This window comes from Lissotriton vulgaris, chromosome 4_1, assembly GCF_964263255.1.
Source record: "Lissotriton vulgaris chromosome 4_1, aLisVul1.2, whole genome shotgun sequence".
Lineage (NCBI taxonomy): Eukaryota > Metazoa > Chordata > Amphibia > Caudata > Salamandridae > Lissotriton > Lissotriton vulgaris.
In genome coordinates this window covers 1,368,895,424-1,368,923,101 of record NC_141691.1, presented here as the reverse complement: position 1 = coordinate 1,368,923,101, position 27,678 = coordinate 1,368,895,424, and positions in this window count along the sequence as shown.

Below are 27,678 nucleotides of genomic sequence, written 5' to 3'. Positions count from 1 at the left end.
CCTGGAGAATGGCTCTGAGCAGTATTTCGATGGAATTTGGTTTTTGTAGTGTTTGGAAGAGAAAATAACCCATTCTCTTGGGATGCATGGGATGTCTGTAGGCTTAGCTCTTGACTAGGAGATTCCATAGTACACTTATGGCTCGGGCATGGGCTGTTGTCCATAGCCAGTGCTATAGGTACAACAGGAGCCACAGATATTAATTCTTCAAGGTCCTGGTCAGCCCCTACCGATAGCGCTGTCTCTGTCTCTGGCAGCTCAGGTGTAATAGAGTTAGTTGATATCCCTCCAGCGCTCAGAGCCTCCAGCATGTTGTTCTTCCCATCCTGGTTCGTCCCCCCTCGCATGGGAGTGCTCGAGAGTTGACCCTGTAGCCCCTGTTGCCCTATTGCCTCTGTTGGAGGGGTTTTGAGAAGAGGGGGTACTGCCTTAGCTGGTTCCCAGTCCCATGGACTAGGGATGGTTTATTTGGCGTATTGTCCACCTGGCCCACCTTTGTTCCCTTGTTGTTCCGCTCCATCTCTGCATCTCCTTTCTCTCCTTTCTCACCTCTCCCACCCTTCTCAGTCTTTCCGTCGCCTTTCTTAGAGGCAGAGGCAGTGGCAGTTACAGTTGTAGAGGAGCTTGGCACTATTAATTGGTCAGGAAGGGACTGGACTTCGGGATCTTCTTCTCCTTCGTCTTCGCCCTCCTCCTGGTCATCTTCATTGACCTCTTCGTCCTCCTCGTCCTGCTCTCTCAGAACATTATATTTGTTTTTTCCTGGTTGTATCTCTGTATCCTTTCGTCTCAGCACGCTTTTTTGCTGGGTCTTTTGTCTGTTTTTTCTCTCCCCCTTAACCACAGAGGGGGTTTTATTAACAGATTTTAGCAGTTCTTTTGCCTGTTCCATCCTAGCCTGCTTGCCCTTTTCCTCTTGCAGACATGGCTGGACACTATAATCCCCCCTCTCGGCGGTCCCTAATGGCTTAATTGGTTGACAATTTCCTAGGCGGCGGCGGGGGGGATTAAACCAATCCAAACCAGCCAACACTGAGAGAATAGCGCACCGTGCTGTGCCGTGCTTGCAGGCTTGGGCTGGGACAGCAGGCAGACAGACAACAATCCAAGCTGAGCAAAGAGTGGAGCAAGCGATACAGCAAGCAAGCGGTAGAGCAAAGGAGAGACAAAGGAGAGCAGCAGGCTCACAGCAGGCTCGGGGTTAAACACACAGGGTTAAGCATGCATGCATGCATTGCGAATAACCAGTCTATGGATGAGGAGCCAGGGTGGGTTAGAGCTGAAATGAGCAGAGCAGGTAACAAGGCTTCGGGGGGCACACTAGTGCATTCAAGATTTACTGCTCAGGCTGCTCAGGCTGCTGTTTTGTCGAAAAGTTAGGAAGGAAGAGCCAGGAGGCGATGCACGGCAGGTGTGGCAGACACGCCAAGCAACCCAGCAATCTCCCCCTCAGTACCTCCACTGACTCGCTCAGTCGCCCTCCGTCCCGTCACACCATCCAGCTGCTCCGACCTCCGACTGTACCCGCAGTCGCTCTCCCGTCGGTAATTCCAGATTACTTTTGAATTTGTGGTAGCTTGTGGCCACCCGCTTTGCAAATAATCCGGAAAGTTAAGGTTTTAGGCGATTATCAAAGGACACCAAAAGCAGCCACTAACGGCAGCGGCAGCGGCGTCTCAGTCAGCGTTGCTTCGTGGGCGGAGCCTCAGCATGACAGGAAACACTACGGCGGCATGTGTGGATCACGGTCTTTGACCAATACTCTGTCATCTATCATAGAATGTATATGTGGTGCTATAGTCTGTAATCCTGATATCACAATAACCATATAATCAAACAATTCAAACCCACCTTTTTCCTCCAATACACTCTGTCAGGTTAGTCCTAACAAATGACATACACATTTGTCTATCATTAGAAATAGGTGTTTATTTTTGTATTGGGCCTATAGTATGCTTAAGTGGGGCAAACATAGGGCTGTACAATAGAACCTTAGTGTACCCCACACATTGTTTGCTATTTCCTGAGAATGCAACTTGTGGTATTGGTTCTTGCTAAGAGAAGAATTTGCAACACATCTATCATAGAGGAATTTAACAGATTTCCCTACAACCTTTCCTTGTCCATTTGGGCCTGTGTCATCTACTTAGATCACGGTCCGTTGTGCTCTCAGGCAACCCTATAGAAAACTGTATTAGACTAGCCTGTCTTGTCAAACATTTACCAATCACATTCAATTAACATCATCTGAGTCAACGGTATTCTAGTGTTAAAAATAATTCTGTGACTGTTGTATGGGTAACTGATGAGTATCCTGTCTCTGTTAATCTGCTCGATTTGGGCCTCCTCTATTTACACTTCTCCCTCATTGTCTGAATGTTTTAGGACTATTGTGCCTCCAGTGGTTACTAATCCCCATAATAATACCAAATCTGTGTAGGTTAGAAGCAGCATTGTAGTTAGTGCTCTATCAGGGGAAGGAACTGACCATGACTTCTGTTGTACACTTTTCCCTCTGTCTCCTCAAGCTCCAAACCCCCTAACTCTGACAGGTGGGTCAGCCTATTGCCTTAGTACTCTTCTTTTACCTCTATGTATTGCTCATTTATTGTTATAGGATTTTATCTTTCCGTTCATTCCTTATTTCCCTGGGGATCCAAACATCTCCTACTTCTGGCATACTTTTCCCATGACTGCAACTCATCCCATATGTACATCCTATTCTTCTTCCCTTTCTACTCACTTGCTCCCATGCATTCTTCAAAATAATCTGGTTTCTTTTCTCTCTAATGTCCCACCAATGGGGAACTGCCATGTTGGATCTTTGGCTGTCCCGTCCACACCGATCAGAAGAGGGCATCCTCTGATCGGTGTGGACGGGAGTCGGGTCAGAGATAGTGCGCTCATGAAAGCACTCGCATCTGGAGTCAACTACCATATTGACCAGGTATCCTACCATGGATTACTGAAATACTCACGTTCATCTGTGTATGTCAATTTCATACATGTAAAGTGTATCGGATAAGTGGAAGCGCTACAAGACAAACGAGAACCATCGTACTACTAGTGAAGCACTAAACTACAGGGTGCGAATTGCTGAGAACTAATAAATAAGTCGTGAGGGGGACTAGAATTATTCAATTCTCTGAATTTGAATTTTACTAAGTCTGCCCTGAGGAAGCCCCCTGTGGGGCAAAACGCGTTGGCTGTTTGTGCTGTTGCGCTTGTAACATCGCTTTGACTACAAGAAAAGATTAAAAGAAGTGCATTAAAAAAATGAAGAAGAAACCCGGACTTTTCTTTACTACATGTGCATTGATGCTCTGTAACTCTATTCTGTTGCCTCTCTATGTGTTACATATTGTTTAATTGTTTGAGTCCTGTGGCAGTGGACCGAAGAGGTGGGCAATGGTGAATTTATGTTCTCAAAATAATATATGTGTATAGCTTGGTGGTGCGGCCATCAGTATCCCTTACTGCCTGTTCTCTAGTTACACTCTCATGAAATGACATACCTTTGATCTACTGAGGCCCACTATTCTCCCACCTTGGGCCTACAACAGGCATTAGTATATCCTTGTACCATTCCTTGCAATTTGTTTCTATTCACTCCTTCCCTAATGGATATAGCTTACTCATGCATTCAAGAGGGGACCCATTTCTAAAATGAATTCTATATCATTGCCCAGTCTCGGTCAAGTCCGCTAAGATTATACTTCCAATATAAAACTGGGTAATGTTTCAACCTAGGTCTTTCAGTGTCAAGCATTGTCGGAAAAGACATCGTAATATGCTGGTCAGATTCCTTTCTCACTACCTCATTACGATGGGGGCGGTTGGAAATGAATCAGAAAGGTCATTTCGACTGGCTTCCGACGGGCTCAGAGAGCCCGTCCGCCAGTGGGAATGTGGCCAGTAATCCCAAGGGCATCTTTTTCTGCCCCTGGGACTACAAAGTTGGGTTTTGGCATGCTGGCCTTTCCAGCACAGAAAGGTTGTCAGAACTCAACGTCGGGGGCCCCCAACTGGGCCCTCATGGGTGCATGGCCTCCGGTTGGAGGTGGACGGGGTACTGTTGATCCCTAAACCCCGTGGCTGGTACATTGCCTGCCTTGGGTGCAGGGATGAACTGCACTTCCTATCTCACAATTATAGGAATGTGACTGAACATTGCTCGGATGCATCCCAATTAGTCGGTCGGGACCGCCAAAGCGGGTGTCTGTCCGTCTTAAGACAGAGACCATGGAGGTCATTAGTACCCACCCGCCATACCCTCGGGAAATGAGACCGCCCGCACTGCTTGTGGCGGTCCTGCACCCACAATTAGGATGCGCCCGCCAAAGTGCAGGGTGCATATCACATTTGTAACATTGCATCGCAGTGCCACAAAAGCAAGTTGTGCCTTTCAATGTACAATGTGACAGGCACTGTGCAGTGCCTGTCACGTTGTACATTGAAATGCATGGGGGTATCACTGAGTGCCCGCTACATGACCCCAATGGCAAGAACCACCTGCCTTTTCATGGCGGCAGCGGAAGGCAACACCCTGCCTGCATACTAATATGGATGGTGGTGTCTACCAGACACTGCCATCCATATAACATGCGGTTGCAGTAAGGTAGGAAGAACATGAAGGTGAAATAAATATTTCAGAAAATGTCAGAACTGCCCTTACTTTGAATATGGAATCACAGCTAGGGGTGGGACAGTAACATTCATGATTGAGGCATACGAATCAAATAGAATAGAAGTAGTTATTTATGAGTTAAATTCCCACAAGCATATGCACGCACGAACACTGTCCACATGAGGACATTGAAATTCTGCTCACCTGCCGGGAGCACATAAACTAGTTTAAAGGCGCCCTCCCACACACAAAAGAAAAAGTGAAACTCAGTCCGCTCGGAAGAAATTGATACACTTGGCCAGTCCTAGTGGCTTACACACCACATCCAGACACTGACACAATGCCAGTAGCAGACTTAAGTCCACTTCATAAAGAAATAATAAAACTTTACAGAAACCTAACTCAGTTTGCGATGAGAACACTCACACTTCAGCCAGCAAGGGCTTCACCAGCAGGATAAATTCAGGGATCTTCAGCTAAAATAACACCACAAACACTACACTCAGTTATGGGTCAAATGCCCATTAAACATGAGCACATGCCATTCTGGATAGTTCTTAAAAATAACACAGTTAGAGGCGGTGTTTTCACACACAAGCCCTCAAGAAATCCCAGACTGCGAACAATCTGCTTGCCAATGAGGATAGCTCCCCAGATAGAGGATTTTACCTCTTGGATTACAGTTTTCGCTGCCATATATACCAGATATCCCTTCAATAGCACTAATACCAGATATAGTAAGACAAATACAGAATGAGTGTGGAGCAGAACCTCCTCTGAACTTAGGGATGAAATTGTTAGGAAATTTTGTCCAGGTATCAACTATTATATTGGCAAAGATAAAAAGAATGGCAGCAGCAGTTGCAATACACCAATGCCTGAGGGATTTCACTCCTTTACAACATGAACGTGAATTACCTAAAATTAACGAAGATACCAATGCTGAATTAGGTAGAGCTAGTTTGGGAGCTAGAGCAACAACATCCCAACACATGTGTGATCCCAAAAAGGAGAACACCAAGCAAGCACCTTCTTCTAAGAAGAAATTGGATAATAATAAAAAACAAAAGAATAGAGAGAACAGATCACAATCGAGGGGTGGATCTCCTCAACAGGAGCCCTCCAAAAGGAGGAACAACCTTAGGAATTGTGATAACATTAAGAAACCTGACAGATATCAGGATACTGATACACGCTCCTCTTGTTCCTTTAAGGGTTCATCACAAAACTCAGAAAGGGAACGGCAGTCACAACACAGACAAGAAGAGCGTACAATGTCCAGAGACACGCAACGCCCTTCAGACTATACTTAAAAAAAAAAAGAGAAACCGAAATCAAAACTTCAATTTAAAAATAAGAAGGTAGTGTCAGGCCCAGGGGCGCTTTCGGTCTAGGGCCCGCCCCATTTGGCCTTCGGCCATGTCCCAAACGTTTATGTGGAAAGACTCATGGGTCATCCCCTGCTGGACATTGGTGGTTGCTTTGTTATAGGGCTTGGGCAGGCTAAACTTTGGAAATGTATTTTGCCCTAAAAATTCCATTGATTCCCTATGGTCCGCGAGATGTGTGATGTTTGCCAGGGTCCGCGAGATGAGTGAGGTTTGGCAGGGTACGCGAGATGAGTGAGGTTTGGCAGGGTACGCGAGATGCGTGCACTTTGGCAACCGCGTACTAAGAGATGCGTGCAATTTGGCATGCTGTCGCATTTCAACGCCGCAAGCAGGGGAAATTACGCGGGTATGGTTACGTTGATGTACGTGACCACACCCAAGGATCTGCGCTCACTATTCTGGAGATTTCTGAGAAGGAGGTTGATTCCAGGCAGGCTCTGTGTTTTGGTATGCTGTTTAACACTTTGATGCAGATTTGTGTGTGCCGCGCTGGAGCAGACCTTTCCGGAGGAGCTTCTTGAGTTGGTAACTTCTCCGGCAGTCTTTCAGAAGGTGGTTTTGGACCAGATTTCTTTGAGGAATTTCTTCCTTTGGGGTCCAGAGTTTGCAGATGAACCTATAATTAAGAGTAGGTCGTACTCTTTAGGTATGAAGGCGATTTAATGCACAAAAAGGTTTTTATTTTTTGTATTTACAGAATCTAAAGAGCAAGAAAGATTTAAACGCTGTTTCAGTTTTCTATATCATGTTATTTAAGGAATTAGAAATCTTCAATGTTTTTGGTATGAAGTAAACCCAACATAATATTTTGAATAGAAAGTTATTGTTTTAGCACAGAAACAAGATAAATCTCTTGCTTATGTTTTCTACATGTAACTTGATTATGAAGCTATAACAAGACAATATTAGAGTGTTTTGCAATACACAGTTTTGTGCTATGTGAACAAGTTTAAAGGTTTTGATACTATCTAACAGTGAACAATTTACAGAAGATAATGTAAATCGTGCTATTTTTTCTGAGAGAGTTTTATTAGAAAAGTACAGATGTTTTATGTGCAAAGAAATATCAAGCATTTGGAGAATAATTAGTATACAAGGTCAAATTGCAAGAGGTTTAATTGCGATATTATTCCACAGAATTTTGTGAAGTGAATCTAGTTTTACATGAAAACTCCATGCTTAGATTGCTGCTTGCATTAAGGAAAATTTACTGAAATATAAGTAAATAGGTATTAGTGTGTGTCTAACTTTTTCCTTTTCAGATCTCCCTCCCAGCTGTTCCCTTCCCAACTCCCCTTTTCCACCCGCTTGATCACTTCAATATTCTGTGTAATAATTACAATCAGAATTGGAGGTATCAAGAGGTGGGCCCTTATATCATCGCATCAGATTCCGAGGAAGACATGTAGCAGGTCTTAAAGTTAGACATGCCAAGAATTCTAAGGACTAAACTTCGGAATGGGTAATGGGCTCTGACGATGTTACACAGTGCAGCACAAGTAACAATAGCTCACCAGAAGCTGATGGAATTTCTGGTGACAGCAGAGTTGAATGAACATATCACAGTGGAGACACCTTATACGGGGGTAAGTCTCCCACATAGGTTACATAAAATAACACTCCAAGTGGATGGGGACAAACCTAGGAAATTATAAAGTCTCTTTTGTGAGAACTAGACTTATGGATATGACATCCTTTTGGCTGAAAAAGATTGGATAGCTGAAATTGTTATGGAGTGCCCAAAGGGAGAAACAGTAAATTTACCAGCCTTTTCAGACCTCATTGCAATATACTTGAAACATACATAGACACAGGAGTGGTCAGTAGCATTTACTCCAGCATTATATTGCAACCATGTTGGGGGTGGATACTGAGTCACCTCACTATGTAATCCCAGTAAAATCGACTCCAACTCCACAGTGACAGTACCCAATGAATCAAGAGGCAAAGAAACATGTCAGATCTTAGATCAACTTGAATACCAGGGTGTAATTGAAATGTGCACCTCTTCAATGAATATTCATTTTTTTCCTTCAATGAAAGCCTATTATTGATACCATCTAGTTTTAGACTACAGACATCTAAACACATGCACTAAAACATTTATAGGTCACACAGTGCCGCATTAATGAATAACATTGTGCGGAAGAAATATAAAGCAACATTAGATATCTCAAATGGTTTATCCTGCCAAAATATAACACCTGAAAGCTCACCTGTTTTTTCACCTCAGTAGCTAAAGGATTGCTGGACTGCGAGCACGGCGGAGTAGCTCTTCCTTCTGCCTTCTTACTCCACTCGGTCCCGCATCGCCTGCGGACTTATTGGACTGCGCTGTCAGAAGTGCGCTGTGGTCAACTGTTGAAAGCCTGACACGAACTGCACAGGTTCATCTTCTGGGGCGGTGGTGAGTGCAGGGCTGCGAGCAAGGGCAGGCGCAGGACTTCAAGTCCCAGGAGCACCTGACCCTCGGCATTTGCATCAGCTGACCCGCTCTCCCTGCTGGCTCCTCCCCCGCCTCAGCGCAGCTAAAACCTGCGTGTCAGTTACCCTCGCTGGATTGCTCACCTGTCTTTTCACCTCAGTAGCTAAAGGATTGCTGTACTGCGAGCACGGCGGAGTAGCTCTTCCTTCTGCCTTCTTACTCCACTCCTCGCGGAACCCGCTTCGCGGGTCCCGCATCGCCTGCGGACTTATTGGACTGCGCTGTCAGAAGTGCGCTGTGGTCAACTGTTGAAAGCCTGACACAAACTGCATAGGTTCATCTTCTGGGGCGGTGGTGAGTGCAGGGCTGTGAGCAAGGGCAGGCGCAGGACTTCAAGTCCCAGGAGCGCCTGCCCCTCGGCATTTGCATCAGCTGACCCGCTCTCCCTGCTGGCTCCTCCCCCGCCTCAGCGCAGCTAAAACCTGCGTGTCAGTTACCCTCGCTGGATTGCTCACCTGTTTTTTCACCTCAGTAGCTAAAGGATTGCTGGACTGCGAGCACGGCGGAGTAGCTCTTCCTTCTGCCTTCTTACTCCACTCCTCGCGGAACCCGCTTCCCGGGTCCCGCATCGCCTGCGGACTTATTGGACTGCGCTGTCAGAAGTGCGCTGTGGTCAACTGTTGAAAGCCTGACACGAACTGCACAGGTTCATCTTCTGGGGCGGTGGTGAGAGCAGGGCTGCGAGCAAGGGCAGGCGCAGGACTTCAAGTCCCAGGAGCGCCTGACCCTCGACATTTGCATCAGCTGACCCGCTCTCCCTGCTGGCTCCTTCCCTGCCTCAGCGCAGCTAAAACCTGCGTGTCAGTTACCCTCGCTGGATTGCTCACCTGTTTTTTCACCTCAGTAGCTAAAGGATTGCTGGACTGCGAGCACGGCGGAGTAGCTCTTCCTTCTGCCTTCTTACTCCACTCCTCGCGGAACCCGCTTCGCGGGTCCCGCATCGCCTGCGGACTTATTGGACTGCGCTGTCAGAAGTGCGCTGTGGTCAACTGTTGAAAGCCTGACACGAACTGCACAGGTTCATCTTCTGGGGCGGTGGTGAGTGCAGGGCTGCGAGCAAGGGCAGGCGCAGGACTTCAAGTCCCAGGAGCGACTGACCCTCGGCATTTGCATCAGCTGACCCGCTCTCCCTGCTGGCTCCTCCCCCGCTTCAGCGCAGCTAAAACCTGCGTGTCAGTTACCCTCGCTGGATTGCTCACCTGTTTTTTCACCTCAGTAGCTAAAGGATTGCTGGACTGCGAGCACGGCGGAGTAGCTCTTCCTTCTGCCTTCTTACCCCACTCCTCGCGGAACCCGCTTCGCGGGTCCCGCATCGCCTGCGGACTTATTGGACTGCGCTGTCAGAAGTGCGCTGTGGTCAACTGTTGAAAGCCTGACACGAACTGCACAGGTTCATCTTCTGGGGCGGTGGTGAGTGCAGGGCTGCGAGCAGGGGCAGGCGCAGGACTTCAAGTCCCAGGAGCGCCTGACCCTCGGCATTTGCATCAGCTGACCCGCTCTCCCTGCTGGCTCCTCCCCCGCCTCAGCGCAGCTATAAATCTCCCTCTAGGCACCGCAACGCGGGAGCGCGCGGGAGCGCGCCGGGAGAAGCCCGGGACAAGGGCGGGACCGTCTGAGGCCGTCAGAGGACGAAGTAGGCTGGGCTGGGCCCCCTCCCTTTGTTTTTTGGTATTATTTAGCTTGTCAATCCTACATATAGCGGTATTGTACTATCAAAACTGTATTGTGCTCCAGTGCTTTGTAAATTCCTAAATATTCCATCTTCTGTAAATATTCTCATGACGGCTAAAAAACTACGTTCTGGTCGCGTTCTAGTAGGGAGATCTGGGTCCAAAACGAAATCTAACCCTTTACGTAATAAAATTACGTCCTCAATGCAATTGAAAGGCCAATGTCAGCTTTTCGAATTATGGGATAAAGGGAAAGATAAGTCGGTGGAGATGCAGCCCCCAAGTGAAGCGCTAGAGTATAATGTTTCTGAGCCAGCTAACACGGTCAATAACGTTACCTCTAGTTTGGGCTTGGTTCCCGGTCAATCTCTGTCTATACCTGCTAGCCCCGAAATAGTAAGGGGTTCACCTTTGATATCCACCGATTCGCAACTGAAATTGAATCTATCTCTCGAGTCCTCGGGATGTAATGTTCAGAAACCTGACATTATCGTCCCCCCTCAAGCCTCTCTCATGGTAGCTCCCAAAGTTATAGTGAATACGAGTACTTTTTCAGTTTTGCCGGTTAATCCTGCCATCCCAGAGGGTGATTTCACATTACCTGATATTGATTTAACAGCTCACAAAGATCTGATGAGATCCTTACAGGGGAAATCTAGGGGCATTCCAAATACAAACGAAGTTATAACCATTTCAAGTGCGGGTCCTCTAAGTAGTACCCCTTCTAATAAATTAGATTTTTCCCTTGCTCAACTAAATTTTACTTCCTGTTCTGGCCCCAATTTGAACAATTTTCCGGAGGGTTCCCCAAGTATTAACGGGAGGCTAATTTCCAATTCATTATCTTCTTTGGAATCTATATTATCTTCTATTCTGAGTCTACTTGAAAAATTTGTTGGAGGCTCTGAGTGTATTTTTGACACGGTAACTCAAATTTTAAAGGTACTTTTGCAAAATAAGAGTGGACCAGCGTCTGATTGCCTCCCAATGCCCGCTACTCCTTTGGTGATCCCTAATAAGAGTTCTCCGAGTGGTCAAGTAGTATTGGACTCAGCTCAATTGCTTCTCCATACGGAAGGCCTAAAAGTAACGAATACAGTAGCTCTACCAGCTGACCTTAAGATTTTCAAGGCGGCTTCGGCAGGGGCTAACTGCATAGTTACTCACAAAGACGAGATTGATGTAGTTCCTACTTCCCCGGCTAATCAAAACTCTGAAACTCCCTCTCTTTTCCCTATATTCTCATTACAGTCAAAAAAAGAGGAGGAGGTATCTACAGCTAATTCTGGAAATGTTGAAAAATCGGTTCCCTTAAAACAAAAAAAGATCAGAATAAAGAAGAGAAAACCTATTCGAAGATTCTCAAAAAAAAGACAGGGAAAACTCCTGTTTGAAAAAAGTTTGGAACAAATTTTAGAAGATCCCCCCCAATCTGAGCAGTCCTCTGCCTTTCAGGAAGATAGGATTGCTTCGCCTAAGGTGGATCTAACATCTTCAGGATCAGGTCCTATAAGTTCCACTAATCCCTTCCTCCCTAATGTTTCTTTACCCCCTCCTAATCCTTTCCTTTCCTCTCTCAATCCCTCAGCAAGGCCTTTCCAAGATGCATCCTCAATTGCAGTTATTCCTTTGGTGCCTCCTAAGGAGAAAATAAATGTAGATACTTTGTTTCTTGATTTTTCCCCCTTATTTGATACCGATTTAATTCTAAACAGATCTGCCTTACTTATCTGTTTTAAAGAGATTGAAAGCCTAAAATTAATCCAAACGTCTGATTTGGATGTGGTATTTCTTCTTAACTCTTTGGTAGGGAGATCAACAAGGGTGAAATTTCAATCTAAATTGGTCCTAAATCTCATTCTACAGTGGGCCGAGGATTTACAAATCAGAGGGATAGATGTTACCCCATACTTCGGGGAAAAACGAAATCAAAGTGCTCTTTCTAATTTGTTAGCTTCCTCTAATACTGGTTTGATGCCGGCTGATTGGTCTTCTTCTAGATCGGAGGATTTAAAAATATGTGTGTCTAGAAATGAAAGGCAAGTTTTGTATAAAAACCCTCCTCCTCTTAAACAAACCTTGAAGGATGATCAGTCTAAATGGAGTTGGTTACCAGGAGTGTTATCGAGTAAATCTGCTTCTTGCCCCAAACCGCATTTAAATTTTTAACAGAGACCTGAAGCTCATTTCTTGGAATACTGCAGGTTTTAAAGATCACAAGGAGAAACTATGTTTCTTGCGTTCCCTAGAGGCGGATATAATCTGTTTACAAGAAACGTGGGTGGAAGGTAGATTATCTCTAGAAAAAGATTACTTTGTCCTAGAAGATAGAGCAATCCCCTCCAGGAGAGGCCATGCAAAGGGAGGAATAGCATGTCTGTTATCAAATAGAATAAAATGGAATTACTCACATTATCTTGATCCAGGGAAATTGTTCCAGGCAATAACCTTAAAAAATGTATTCAAGGACTGCCCTAATAGATCTCTTGTTGTGATAAACATTTATATTCCTCCAAACTGTTGTTTTAATGAAGGTTTAAAAGCACTCTGCTCTTTTCTAATTAAAACTATGGATACTACCCCTTCTCCTCATGTATTAATGCTTGGGGACTTGAATTGTAACATATCCAATTGCGGACTTGATTTGTTTAGGAACAAACTTAGGGAAGAGACTCTGAATATACCCCAGGCCCAGTTCCCTCCTAAAGTTAAAACTAACAAAAGAGGTAAACTAGTCCTAGAAGGTCTACATAAAGTCGATTGTTTAATAGTAAATGGGAGGCTCCCCTCTGATACCCCGGCAGCTTATACGCATAAATCAAATAAGCGAAAATCTATTATTGATTATATAATTGTAGATTATGCTTTCTTTTCCCTGTTGAAAGATATGAAAGTCATTGAGTCCAATCTTAGTGACCATAATGTTTTGATGCTTACAGTTTCCCTCAGTCCTCCAATGGCGGATTCTTGGAACATGGATACGGATATGGTGAATTTTGACTCCAACTCTGGGAAATGTTTTTGGAATTTTCGTTCCTTTGAAAGTTTGGTGTCCCTCTTGAATTCGACTGTCGAGAGTTTATCTCTCTGGGAGGGGAGAGAACTGTTGGGATTTGCTGACTTTTTAGAATCAGTAACCTCTTTAGCTAAAAAGAAATCCAGTGGGATAAAACCTTTAGCAGTCCCCCAACACCTTCGGGCAATAAACATAGAAATAAATAAAGTAATAAGGGGGCAATATTTAGCATTTACTCAAGAAGCCAACCATAAGTTGGCAATTTTAAAAAGAAGGAGATCCAGGCTTAAGGCTCGTTTAAAACGAAATAAGGAAGACTCAATATGGATACAACTTAGGGAAGCTTCTTATAACGGCCAAGCCAAGACTTTCTGGTCCTTAATTGGCAAAGGTTGTGGTACTAGAGCCAGTCCTACACCTATTGCCATTGAAGAACAGATTTGGGTCCAATATATTGAGAATTTGTACAGTAATAATAATTCACAATTATATAATGTGGAATCTTATATTGTCTCACGTGTATTTGATTGTCCATCGGAAAAGGAAATTGAATTTGCGATTAAGAACATGCGCTCCTCTGGTGCGATGGGACCAGACGAAGTCCCCATCTCTGTATTAAAACAACAGAGTGAACTTTGGAGCAAAATCCTTTTTCCAGTGTTTAAATTTTGCTTTTCTAGCGGAATAGTCCCCCCTTCCTGGAAAGGGAGTATCCTTGTTCCTTTATATAAAAAAGGGACAAGAGATCTTCCTCAAAACTATCGTCAAATCGCTTTGCTTGATGCTATTGGTAAGGTCTTCGCAAAATGTATTCTTACTTTAACCGAGTTCAAAATCCTGCCTCTTGAACAAACGGGTTTCAGGCAAAAGCACGGAACTTTAGACAACTTGACGGCACTGCAGGTTATCTCGGAAAAATATGTGAAAGTTCGTGGTGGGCAGGTATATGGCGCTTTTATTGACTTCTCCACCGCATTTGATAAAGTGGATAGAATATTGCTGTGGAGAAAGTTAGTTGATTTAGGGATGCCCCCTTTTCTCATTAAGTTAATTTGCGCCCTTTACTCAGATACCTGGTGCAGAGTTTTGCTAGGAGGTGAACGAGGTTTATCTAAAATAATTCCCACATCCAACGGGTTAAAGCAAGGTTGCCTTTTGGCCCCTTTGCTTTTTTCTCTTTATACAGCTGATCTACCTCTTGCACTCTCAGCTTGCTCTGGTATTGCCCCGACCTTGGGGGGCGTTCCGATTGCATGCCTTATGTATGCAGATGACATTTTGATTCTCGATCTTACCCCGAAGCGCTTGAATAATCGCCTGCAAGCGCTGTGCGAATACGCTGAAAACCATTATCTGTTGATAAACACTGCTAAAAGTAAAGTGATGTGTTTGGCTGGTAGGAAGAAACCTAAATTTCCTAACTTTCCTTGGGTAGTGGGGGGTCAAAAATTGGAAATTGTGAAGTCCTATACCTTCCTTGGTAAAATTGTCACAAGTAATCTAAGTGACAAAGCGCATATGGACAATAACTCCCGGAAGGCTATCTCACAGGGAAAGAGTCTAGTATCCTTGTATAAAGCCACAGGTAGAAGGCATTTTTCTATTTTACTGGATGTATTCAGAGCGAAAGTTCCTGCCTCCCTGTTATACAGAATAGAGCTAATTGACCAAAAAAAGTGGAATTTTTTAAACTCCTCGGAAGGAAAAATTTTGCGTAGTTTACTGTCTGTTAGCACAGCAAATTCTACTGCTTCCTTGAGACAGGAACTTGGCTTACGCAGCAGCTGGGTTCAAGGTTTGGCCAGTATTATACGCTGGGTTGTAAGTATTGCAAAAAGTGAGTCTAATACCTTAAGACATCTCATAAAAAATGAATTGCTGGGAAACTTTAATGACCATTCCATGATTGTAAAAAATTTCAGATTTGCTGTGGCCCTATTGAAACTGGATAAAGAGATTTTATTTTCTTTATCCTCTTTTCAATTAAAAACCATCTTGAAGTCCTCCACATGGGAACTGGGGTTTAGACAGGATAGAGATTTCCGGTTGTTGAAAAAAGGCTGTACACCTGTTATTGAGTCCTGTATTTTGAGGAAAGCTCAACCCTACACTCACTGGAACATCTCTCATTGCGTTAGACGCTTAGTGTTTTTAATAAGACAGGACCTACTTCCGTTGAAATCTCTTTATGCCAGATGGTACGGCCACTCAGCACTCTGTGATTTTTGTCAGATGTATGACCAGGACTTGGTTCATGTCATTTTTGTTTGTCCTGCCCTGATGCCTTTTAGGCGAAGATGGTTAAGACCAATTTGCTTACAACTCAACATTTTATCAGACTCTTCTTTTCAGGCGGCCCTGATTAATCCACCAAATGAAATGTTTTGTTTTAAACTGTACAGTTTCTTTAAATGTTTTTTGGACCTATATTAAGATGGTAACTTTTCATTTTGTTGCTATTGCATAATCGACATTTTATGTGTTAATTGCTTTTGTATGTATATTTTGTCTTTTATGTGGACCTCATAATGAGTTCCGTTATCATAATAAATAAACTTGAAACTTGAACACCTGAAAGCAGATATTTGACAGCATTCTTAGTGCTCAGTTCTCAGCATCCATTTTGTCGACACCCACAAGGGTATAAGAATAGCCCTGGGTTGGTCTCAGCTAGGGTAACAGAGTTACTTCAGAATTTGGATGAAGAGGCATTGTCCTATGTCGATGATATTTATCTGAGAGATGATGATTTAAAGGATCATTTGACAGGGTCAGCAACATCATTTTTGGGTTCGCCTATGAGGCCTACAAATTCAACTTTAAATGCAATCAAGAATAGCCTCCCTCAAAGTCCTATTTTTGGGATACGAATTGTCAAGTGAAGGAAAAAGTCTAGCAGCTAACTTTGTAGAGAAATTTGAGCTGCTCCAAACTCGTAAATAATTGAAGAACTTACAATCCATATTGGGATTCCTAAATTTTGGCAGAACATACATTTTAGATTGCGCAGAAAAAGTAAAACCTTTCTGCGACCTAATAAGACCTGATTTTTCAGTTAGGCTTTGGACACAGAAACACATAGATATCCTTTGTTCCCTACAAGCTTATATGATAGATTCCAAATACCTACACACGTGTAAACGCTACAAATGTGGTGATCTGTGTTATAGTGGGTCACTCTGGGTATACCTACATAACCTTCAACAAAGGCAAAACAGTACCCATAGCATACAAATCACACCTGTACACAAACGCTGAAAAGCGTTTTGCTTCTACAGAAACAATTCTGACAGTAGCGCAGACCGCTGTGGTGAGAGAAGGAGCACTGGGGAAACAAATAATTGTCGTAACTCCAGTACTCGCCTCAGAGGCTGTAACAGAAGCAAGCGTTTCAAATGCTAAAACTTTACATCAAAGATGGATACAATGGGCTAATTCTCTCACTGCAACAGGTGTAGATTAGAAATTGGACTCTACACTTAAAACACAAGCATTACTGCAATATGAACAAGAATATCCTCTCCCGAATGAAATAATGCCTATAGATCAGTTTGAATATATCATTTACACTGATGGATCTGCTCAGCAGGCCATAGGAAGTAAACATCAATACAGCGCTGCATATGCGATCGTGAACGGTCATATGCAGGAAGGCAAGTTGCGTGCTAACAGTAGGAAGACACAGTCTCTAGGGGACTGCACAGCACAGTTGGCAGTTCTAAAAGCCCTGTTAGTTGCACTAATAAATACGGATCGAGAATTCCCCACACTAAGGGTGTCATTAGGATGTAGGGCGGATCGCTCCGCCCCATGGCGGTGGCGATCCGCCCTACATCCTTCCCCACCTGCCACCCATTTACCCACGCCATATTAGTATGGTGTGGGTACCGCAGCAGACTGGACGACCATCTGCCGCTTTTCCGCCCGTCCGGGCAGAAAAGGGTTTAATATGGTGGTGGTGTCTACTAGACACCGACATCCATATTAGTGTGGGGCGGAAACATGCCTTTCTGTGGAGGTGTTGCCGCCACAGAAAGGCATGTGGATTCTGCTTTCGGGGGCCCTTTGCGGGCCCCCAGGGTTTTGTGGTGGTGAGGGTACCTGCATTGTCATGGACATGGTGGCAGGCACCTCGCGGTGCCTATCGCCTTGTGCATGACAATGCACGTAGTACACTCCCAGCATGGCAGTGCACCGCCCGCCACAATGCTGGGAACGGAGGATGCCACCGCAATGGTGGCGGTGGCATCCTAAACGCCGGGGCGAAACAGCTGCACCACTGGTGGTGGGTCCCGTAACCGCTAGGGTGGCAGGCGGTCAGAAGTCCGCCCGCCACCCTAATGGGCCCCTAATAGTGTAAGATTCACTTTACTGTGTCGAGTCATACAATGAATGGTGCGCAGTCTAAATATGAGTTTTAAATATCGACCTACAGTAATATCGAGTTGTAAATATCGTAGGGACAGTATATCGAAATCAAGAATATCAACGACCACAATATCGACCTGAAGGTAAGAAATATCATTTTTGTTAATTTTGAAGTTAGTAGTATCGATAGAAAAAATGTCGATATTACTAATATCAATATTTATATTAGTGTTATGTATTTAATTATGTATTTTATATGTTTGTGTTTATATTTTTTGTTAAGTATTGTACTGGTTTTTGAATATACGAATAACATTTTACTCAGTAATGTTTTTTAAAGTAAATTATGTGTTTTATTATCGTAGGGGGTTGTGGGTTGATAGGGGAATAGGGTGGGAAGTAATTTAATTACAGTAAATTAATAAATAAAAAAAAGGAATTACTAATTATTTTTAATTAAATTTTACATTTTAGTTCTGTAGCCGGTTGTGGGTTAATAGGGGAATAGGGTGAGAAGTATTTTATTTGTAATTAAGTAATTATTTATTTTTATTTATTGGTATTGATAATTAATTTACTGTTAAATAATTATTAATTGCTAATACACATTTTTATTAATTGGTAATTAATTTGTATTAATTGATTAATTGGTAATTATATTAAGGGGCCGATTCCAATTCGGGAAATGAAACCGTACGATATTTCGTATTCATAGCCGTTTCCGTACGAATCGTACAAATCCGTCCGAATCGAGTAGTACATTCCGAGGCGAGAAAATATGTCCGAATCACTGCGAACCGTATGAAAATGAAGGGTAAATCCGTACGACATCGACCCGCACAGTGAACCATAAGATTCGTAAAAATGCCGTACGACCCGCCAAGTACAAACCGGACCGGGGAATGAGTATGCGATAAGGGCGACAATGCCACCACCGAAAGGCATTGGAAAATGCCCATTTTAATATGGCTGGCAGTGTCTGATAGACACCGCCACCATAGAGAACCCTTTTCGACCGGGGCGGAAAACCGGTGGACGATCTTTCAGTCCGCTGCGAGCCCTCCAGGCATACTAATATGGCGGGGGTCATTCCGGCACGGATGGCGGGTGGATCGCCCCCGCCAGGCCAACGTTGGCTACCGCTGGCCTGGTGGAGGTGATCCACCCGGCATCCTAATGGGGGCCATAAATTGCAGATTAGGCTTAATACTAGCTGCACACGAGGGTCTAGGTTCTGCACATGCAGGGATTACCACAATGGTTTCTAGATTGAAACAACGCTATTGGTGGCCAGGACTAACTAAACAGACAAATCATTTTGTCTTAAAGTGCGACATCGGTCAGCAGACGAAAGGTACCACTGTGGCACATCCAGCGCAGACACCATTACTAATATCAGACAGACCACTCACTTGTGTCTATTGGACCACTGCGGCCCCCTACAATCAGATGGGGCTTACAAGCATATCTTGGTGGCAGTGGATTCATGCTGTAGATTCCTGTGGGTTTGGCCTCAGCGCTCGGCTGATGCTCAAACTGTTATAAAAGATGTGTGAGTCTTCATAGGGGCGTACGCAGTTGGCACATTACATTCTGACTGTGGCCCAGCGTTTAGCTCTAGGGCTTACAAGTTAGCTATGGGAAGTTTGGGTGTTGAACTGCAATACTTCTCTCTGTACCATCCCAAGTGAAATTCGGTTGTGGAGAGGAAAAACCAAGACTTAAAGTCATCTTTAACAGCAAGAGTATTAGGTCTGGTGATAGTTGGGTCAATCACTTATATGGGGTCCAGAGGGCTCTCAACAATATGCCAAGTCCTATTTGGGACGAGAATGTGGGTACCTGATCTCGACTATGAAAGCACAGTGACGGATTAAAAAAACATTTGACATCGATAAATGTTTTGATGTTTTACAGGATCTCAATTAATTCCGGGCACTACAAAGCAATGTACAAGTAAAATGAACCGCCACTGGGAAAGTCAAATCAGTCACTGTAAGACCTGCCTGGATGCCTAAAGTCGGGCATCTGATCACAGAAAAGATTATGGACAATAAAGAATTTGGGCCCTCATACAGAAAGTCTGTACCTGTCCTGGTTGTCGAAGGAACAAGAACAGTATTTCTTCTGCCTCTTGACGGCAAAGAAGAACATAGATTTGTCTCCATGGAACTGATCAAATCACACTATGTGACCGATACTCATTAGAAGGCCTCATTGGCTCCTGGGTAGCCAACGGTCTCCTCTAGCTCCCATACTGGAAGTTCAAACGGAAAGACTCATAGCATTTGAAGAGTCACCAATACAAAACAAAGGACTTTCCAACAATTAAATGAAACTCATTCCTCTTGAAATGAAACATCAAAACAGAAATGAAAGACAAATATTAATTTGGCCTCCTAGCAACATCTACATAAATATGCCTCTACAAGAGACGTCTGCCAGTTCAACAAAACCTGCTGAGATACCAAAAATAGATCCAAATACATTTGGCTACTTCATGAATTTTGATACCTTCTCCCTAGATCCCAGTGAACCTGAAACAATGCCAGTTCAAGGTTCCCAAAAGCAACCTCTTCATGACTTCTACATTTTTCTGAAAAAGACTTACGTAGTATCACTTCGGTTACAGCTCCGCATAATAACTGGAATATTGTTTTTTCTGTTCTGGATTGGCCTAGTGACAGTCTTTTGCTTACTGATGAATGGAAACTACCCCCCAGAATGTGAACAAAGAGACCTGTCCTTCGTGAACATTACAGCGATTCCAATTCCTGATGGTATAGTTTGGGACAGAGTTTCATATGATGTATTTGGTCCCACTTAACGTATGAAAATACCTCATGCATTTGAAATTTCTTTAAATGATATAATTACCTCCAGTAAATTTTCTGACGATTGGGACTTTGAAATTATAAATGCCATGTTGTCTGATTTAGAACAATCCGCTGCATTTTCAAGCATTGAAATGTTAGAGGACATTATGGTCATCACTTTTTACATAAATCCAGTATCCCACATAATGCTTTTACATACCATCAATGGGAAAATTGCACAACACCACCGAAAGGTAGTTCACGTACGTTTGCACAGAACCTTTCTCAATATTTTTCAGGGTTTAACACTTCTGACCCGACCTCATATTACTATAAGGTTGCACCTACAACTGCATAGAAAATATGCAAATGAACAGCCAACAGATTTATTCTGCATCCTTTGCTCCCCTACTATCTGAACAGGGTTTTGATTAATGGAAAGACACTATAGACATCAAATCAGTCTGGGGCTCAAAGTAATGGGAAATTCACATAACACAAGCACTATTTCGAGAGTGCCTCATTCCACTGCAGATAATATTTCTGAACAACACTGTGCAACAGACTTCCTGTCTTGGAATAGCCATGAACAAAGACGTGAACACACCTCAGATTCCCTCACAATCACACTTTGAGGGGTGGCAAAACCTTACAACACATGGTGGGGATACAGTAGATGACATCATACATTCAGTTTCATATAATTCATCAGACCCCAATTGGAAGGGATGGTTAGTTTGGCCCACAGAAACAAATAGATGTCAAACCAGATTCAGGGGTACCACGAAGTGTTTAGTATCCATAGGCCGGACCAACGCTATATACAACATGAACATCCGGGGGTGGTGACATCATGCAGTGTTGGGAAGTTATACCTCGATCCTAGGTGAAACAACACATCCTTACTGTCAGAAGACGTGGATCTAAGGGACTTTTTATTGGGTCCCCGGGTGCCACATCAGAAACGTTTCTTATACGCTGTTTATAATGACATTTGGGAAATTTCTCAACAGGAAGCTGTTAAGAGACTTTGTGAAATTGATACAACTAACCTAGAAAAGACCTAAGCGGTGGTTGACAATGGTTTGACCACATTAACATACAGGATTTATTCACTAGGCAACATTGAATCTTCTGCTATAGATATACTAGAACAGGATTTGTCCATACCACAGCACAGACAGTCTCAGCTATGTTCTATTATGTTGTTAAGCTGGACGCTACAATCATTACATTCAGGAAATGTGCCTTGGCAATTTATCAACAGTACGTCCTTATTTTCTGAGTACAATCTAACCAAGGAACAGAAAACTATGGCACAAAGTGGAGCAAAATATACAATGTTGCGTACTGAAAATCTGGACCAATTACCTTCCACGGTGGCAGAGTCACCATTTCCAGAATGTTTCGTTCATGGCCATATAACATTACCGGTCACAACTTTCCAGCTTCAGTTTTGCCTAGGACAACAACAGGCAGGCAGATATGAAGTAATTGGTAAGGAATTCATCAAGAAATCTTGGGAATTGCTGTAGATTTCGATGCAGGAGTGGAGAAGTGTGGCTCACTGGTTAGAGGAGGCAGACCTGGAAGCAGAGGTCAGCCCGGGACCAGGGATCAATTCCCGGCTCGGCGGGGTCTTGAGTTCTAAAGTGTCCATGGACTCGACAATTCTCGCTCTGGTGCCTACTCGATTCACGGGTTCACACTCTGCGACTCTGGGCAATAGCTTGCTTAATCTCCACAACGGCCCCTCGCGGCGGGATGCCTGGCTTTCACCTTGCGGATACCCTGCCGGGGTTATCTCACAGGGGAATACCAGGACGGGTTCCCTAAGCAGGCGCTTAGAAACCGCTCGGTGATTTACGCTATATAAATTACTGTACATTTACATTTACAGTGGGAAATGGAAGTGTTGGTCAGCGTTACTGATTGTGAGAATTATTTAAGTGGATGTCTCATATGCCAGGATATCATGCTTCACTGGTCCTGTAACGGTTCAGGTGCAAACTTATCCTGTCATTTGAAAGGGTCCCCAGCTGCCGTGATTAATCCAGTGTTCAAGTTGCTCTCAAATTGGAGTTACTTGATGCTGAATGATCAAGGTTGTTGTGGGATGTTTCCAGGCATCGTTAAGCTTGTCACTATAGGCTCCAAGGTTACTTGTTGTATGTAGGTATTGTTTCCATGGACCCACACAGTCATGGAGGCGCCGCATGGCGTTCGTTTAATGTTTCCTTTATACGGTTTGATACTCTGAGCTGAATGAAAGTCAATCTTTTACAGAAAACCGTGCCCATAACCTTCGCCCGAGAGACTTTTGATTTTCAGGTCGCAAGGTCCTCAGCTGAGATACAGGCACTTGTATGGACAAACTGCCCCTTCAATTTTACAGAAATGCTACAACGTATCTTTGACATGTCCGAGTCGAAGGGTATAAAAGACCTATTTACGACCATGGGTTCTGGACCGCAAAGCACCTTTCAGACAGTCTTCGGACTGATTCTGGCCTTCATAGACACCGTATTCGCATTTTTGGAGGACTTCCGCTAATCCTGTTATTAATAGCAGGAAACCTGATTGTAATTCTTCTGCTACGCAATGGACGTCCCAGTCATCAAGAAGATGGAAAAACGCTCTTGGAGAGCCGATACCGTGATTGCCTGGTACTCCATATGGGCATTCCTCGCCTTCGAGAACTAAGCAAGTCTTTGTTCCTATCTTTTCGTCCAGTCTGGATTCGCGGTGTTCTGCATGTCCTCCGATGCCTGTTCTGTGGACAAGAATGCGTGTCGGATCTCTGTCTAACACTTCCATTGGTTGTGCCACCGGATGTGGATGCTTTACAGGGCCCGATAAAGACCCATGTACAGCTGTGTCCTCGGCATATTCCCATTTTGATGTCTGCATTCTTGGAGCCTCCAGGGGATGCTTCAGCTCCTGTTGGAACGGAGACTGGCTCCTCTACAAACACTCAGGGCACGGCTGTCACACAGGCTTCCTCAACATCAGCTGTGGGCAATACAGAAGTTCATCTGTGCTTGATTGACCTGATCTACGAGGTGTTGCAGGGACAGCAGGCAACAGTAATGTGTGTCTCCCAGCCAGGGCACATAAACATTTGGCTCATCATGTGCTGGGAAAAGTTTGGCCTTTTTCAAAACTACTATATTTGGAATTTCTGAATAAAATAAAAAAAACTCTTTTTATTGAACTGCGTGGCTTTCAGACTCTCATAGTCATTTGAACCATATATACTAACATGTTTTAATAGACTTCTACCTCTTAAACTACAATTTTAGCATTTAAAAAAAAATTAACTCATCATTTTTTGGACATTATTAGTTGTTTGCGTACAATGTCTAGAAGTACATTTGCATTTTTAGTATGTTGTCCAGTCAGATGAGGAGTGGGTGTTATGTTTCATACAGGTACCCCAATATAGGCTCAGGTAGTATTCAAAGCTTTCACCTATATTTACCCTGCCATTACACTACATAAGGTTCTTGGTACTGACCTTTTACCTTGTTACGGAATGGCTTACAGGACGTGGGGGTTTCCCTGAAAACTAGCCTTATTCATTATGCATGAGGATTCTTGGAATATTAGCAGGACTACCATCTCCTGCATAATAACTATGTATAAGGGTTATTCCTTCTGGCCTGCTAGTCCGACATGACACAGCAAGGTAGATCCCCTGAGGGTAACACTTTGAGTTTATAAACATCATATCTTTCCTGAGGCAGGGAGAGGAGAAAAAGGTCTTCCCTGCTGACACACTGATGCAAGACACTGAGGATCCTGCACGCAGAAAATCCAGCTCGCAGTGGTTGGACATCCCTCGCAGGGTATCCATCTCAAGACCAAGACAGGATCCCACACTCTCACACTTCAGGTAATGGAGGATGACTTTATCCTAGAGGGATACTTGGCTTTACACCTACATACATGCTAGGTACAATTAGGTGCAACTAATTAGGGTTGCATTGTAGTAGTATACATTATTACAGTCATGTATTTTTATGACTACCTGTATTCATTGTTTTTGCACTATGGTAGGAATCTACCATCCTTTTACTCTGTTGCTGCTTATAATCATTTATATCTCTTTCTGTCTTATGGTTGTTTCAGCAAACCTAGTTTATACTAGAATGACGCTGGTTCATAAAATGTGTATTGAAAAAGTCCCCACTGTTTATTCGGTGTTTCTCTCTGAGACAAAGTAAGCACGAGTGACTGAGCTAAAAGTATTGCACTGTTTCCACGATCCCAGATGGGACAGAGTCGTCATGTTCGGTAGTTGCCAAGAACTATTCTCTCCATGGTAAGAGACGTTTCTAGTGGCTCTGTGAGCGAGCTGTTATGTAGGCAAACATACCCATTGGGGGTGTCCACAATCAGTCTGGACACCACTCCCACAGTCTATGTTCTCTAAACGCACAGGTCCTATATAGGTTTATAGGAACTGCACAACACTTTGATGAGACATTGTCTTTAACCTCTCCTTCCCACATGTGTGTTTGTTCTGCTATCCTCAGTTTTTGTTATCTTGCTTTCTATTATTTAGACTATAGCTTCCTTTGACCACATATTTTCAAAACCAGTATATGCTTGTGCATTGTGATTGTGAAGTCTTCAAGGCTTGGTTTGTCATGTTTTCCTATTTAACTATACTTGCTGATCCTGTGTTTTGCTCTCCTCTGAACACTCCCCTTTTCTCTGTGTCCTTGTATAACCAGGGTTTGTATTTGTTCTTTCATTACTTAAGAGCTTTGTGCTAACAGCAGTGGTGGTGTCCTTGTATTTTATATTTTCTTTAACACATTCAAAGAGTATGCCGTTTTTACATTGAAAAACATTTGTTCCTTTGCTTTTTGAGGGATGGTCTGCATGTGTGCACAATCAATAGCACACACCATATTTAGAAATAAAGCAGGCACATAGAAACCAGTTTTGAGAGCAGTCAACTCGTCTGTGTTTTTTAGGAGATCGGAGAAAGTAAGACAGGTCTTGTAACACAACTCTGAAAACGTGCTTGAAGATTGTGGCTGAGAAATTTCAACAGAGAAAGCAACAGTTCTTTGACAGGAGTAGGTTCAGTAAAAACGACCATTGGTAACATTGTTGTGTGGATACTTGTACTTGGCTTTAATTCTGCTTTGTTCTGATCCAGAATGAGTGCTAAGGACTTTTTTTCCAATCAGTCTTGTGTTTATTAGTCATAATGAACATTTCCACTGTACTTCTAAAAATATGCTCCTTCCTCCTACTCTCTTGTCTTGCAGGTACAGGCTGCTGTTCTACAGGAAGTTGTTATATACATAGTGTTGTACAGCTTTTTTGTAGCTGTCAATCTAGTAACTTAAACACTGAATAAAAAGAATGACTAGTGAACAAAAAAGCTGATGGTCCACAAATTATTATTTACAATTAACACATTAACAGACTGAAGATTCAGAATTCAGCAGCCCTTTTTAAAAGAATTTTAAGTCCTCATACTATCTCCAATCACAAAGTGGCCGGCACCTTAGGTAGCATACTGTGGCTGCCACACATCAATCAAATTGGACCTTCTTCTACTAGCAGATATGTTCTAGGGCTGTTTTTTATTCCTTTGCCTCTCATGCCCACTGCTATAAGAAGATGTAATCATTGGACAGATCGGTACCAAAAAACAGGGTTTGACCTACTGAGAGCAAAAACCTGTTTATCTTATCAGTCAGTCCCCCCTCGTTTCTTGTCCTCTAGCCTGTCCATCCTCTAGAAATAAGCCACTGAGTTCTTCCAAACGTTCCATAAGGGAGAAGTACTTTGGGTCCACAATTTACATATCTCCCTTCTGGCAATCAATATAAAAAAGTACATCAAATTGCTCAGTTTATTGTTCAGACTTGAACCCCACACATCTTGCTGCCTGACCTGCAACATAATCAGGATAGTGCTTACCTCCACCTCTATGACCAGCACATCTGATATGGTCTTACCCACAGCTGACCAAAAGTCTTCAAACATCGGGCAAGCAGCGAACATGTGCACGTCGTCCTCATCGTTATTCCCACAACATTTGCACTTAGAATTACCATCTCCCCTTATTTTCGCCAATCTTTTTGGAGTATAATACACTCTGTACAGTGTGTAAAAATGGTTCTTCTTCAGTGCAGCAGATTTAATTATGGAATATTATGTAGAAAGAGATACTTGCCACAACTCTACCATTTTGTCGTCCAGCAAGTATCCATCCCACATGGTGAAGGCTGCTTTCAGCTTCACGTTGGCCACTGTGAGGAGATATTGATACCATATTGCCACCTCCTTTATCCTGGGTTGTGGATCTTGGAGGTCCATCTCCATTTGCTTAGATTCGACTTTTACCCAGGCCTGAGTTCTCAACCACAAATGTACTTGGATTATTTTAAATCAGGAGATTTCCCCTCTGGTCCTCTGATTCCAGTATGCCCATGTCAAGCATTGCCCATCATCTAGCAACTGCCCAAATGTACTTACAACAGTCTGCCTTAGTGGGAGGGTAAGGAAATCAAGCATACATTCCTGAGTACCAGGTGCATCCCATACAGGAGATAGCAAGCTGTGATATTCAATCCCCAAGAGTGATCTAACCTCAAAACACATTCTAGCGGCGGCCTGTAAACATTTTAACCTGACCTTCTTAAAATATTTGGGGGCTCCATATTTATACAGAAAACTCTCCTTAGAAGCCCCCACCAACAGCTGAAAAGCCCAACAATACAGCGGCAAGTCGGGAAGACCCAGACCTCCTGCTCCCAATTTCCTCCTCAGTTTCATCCATGAAAGACGCACACCTTTATTAGCCCAAATAAAAGCTGTGATTTTTCCTTGCAGTGCTAGAATACTTTTTTAATCAAAATTTCAAGGTATGTTGTCGAACAAGAAAGTAACTTTTGGTAGGATGAACATTCTCACCAGATTAACCCGCTCATAGATATTCAATGGAATATTCTAACATCTCTTCACCAGTTTACCACTTCAACACTTATTTTCTCCAGATTCAGGGCAGCTGCACTTCCTAGATCCTTAGTTATTTTTAGACCTAGGTATTTCATTTCTGTTGCGCTTTTTATTCCCCACTCATCCTGATTCCAAGTCATTATTTTGTGTTTTTTCTCATTAATCTTGTATCCTGACAAAAGCCCAAATGCTCTTGCCTCTGCTTCGAGCTGAGGAAGAGCGGAGTGGACATCAGAGGTAAAAAGCATTAGTTCGTCTGCATACAACACAACCTTCCTAGTGACTATTCTTGCCTTAAAATCTTTTATCCTCTCGTTC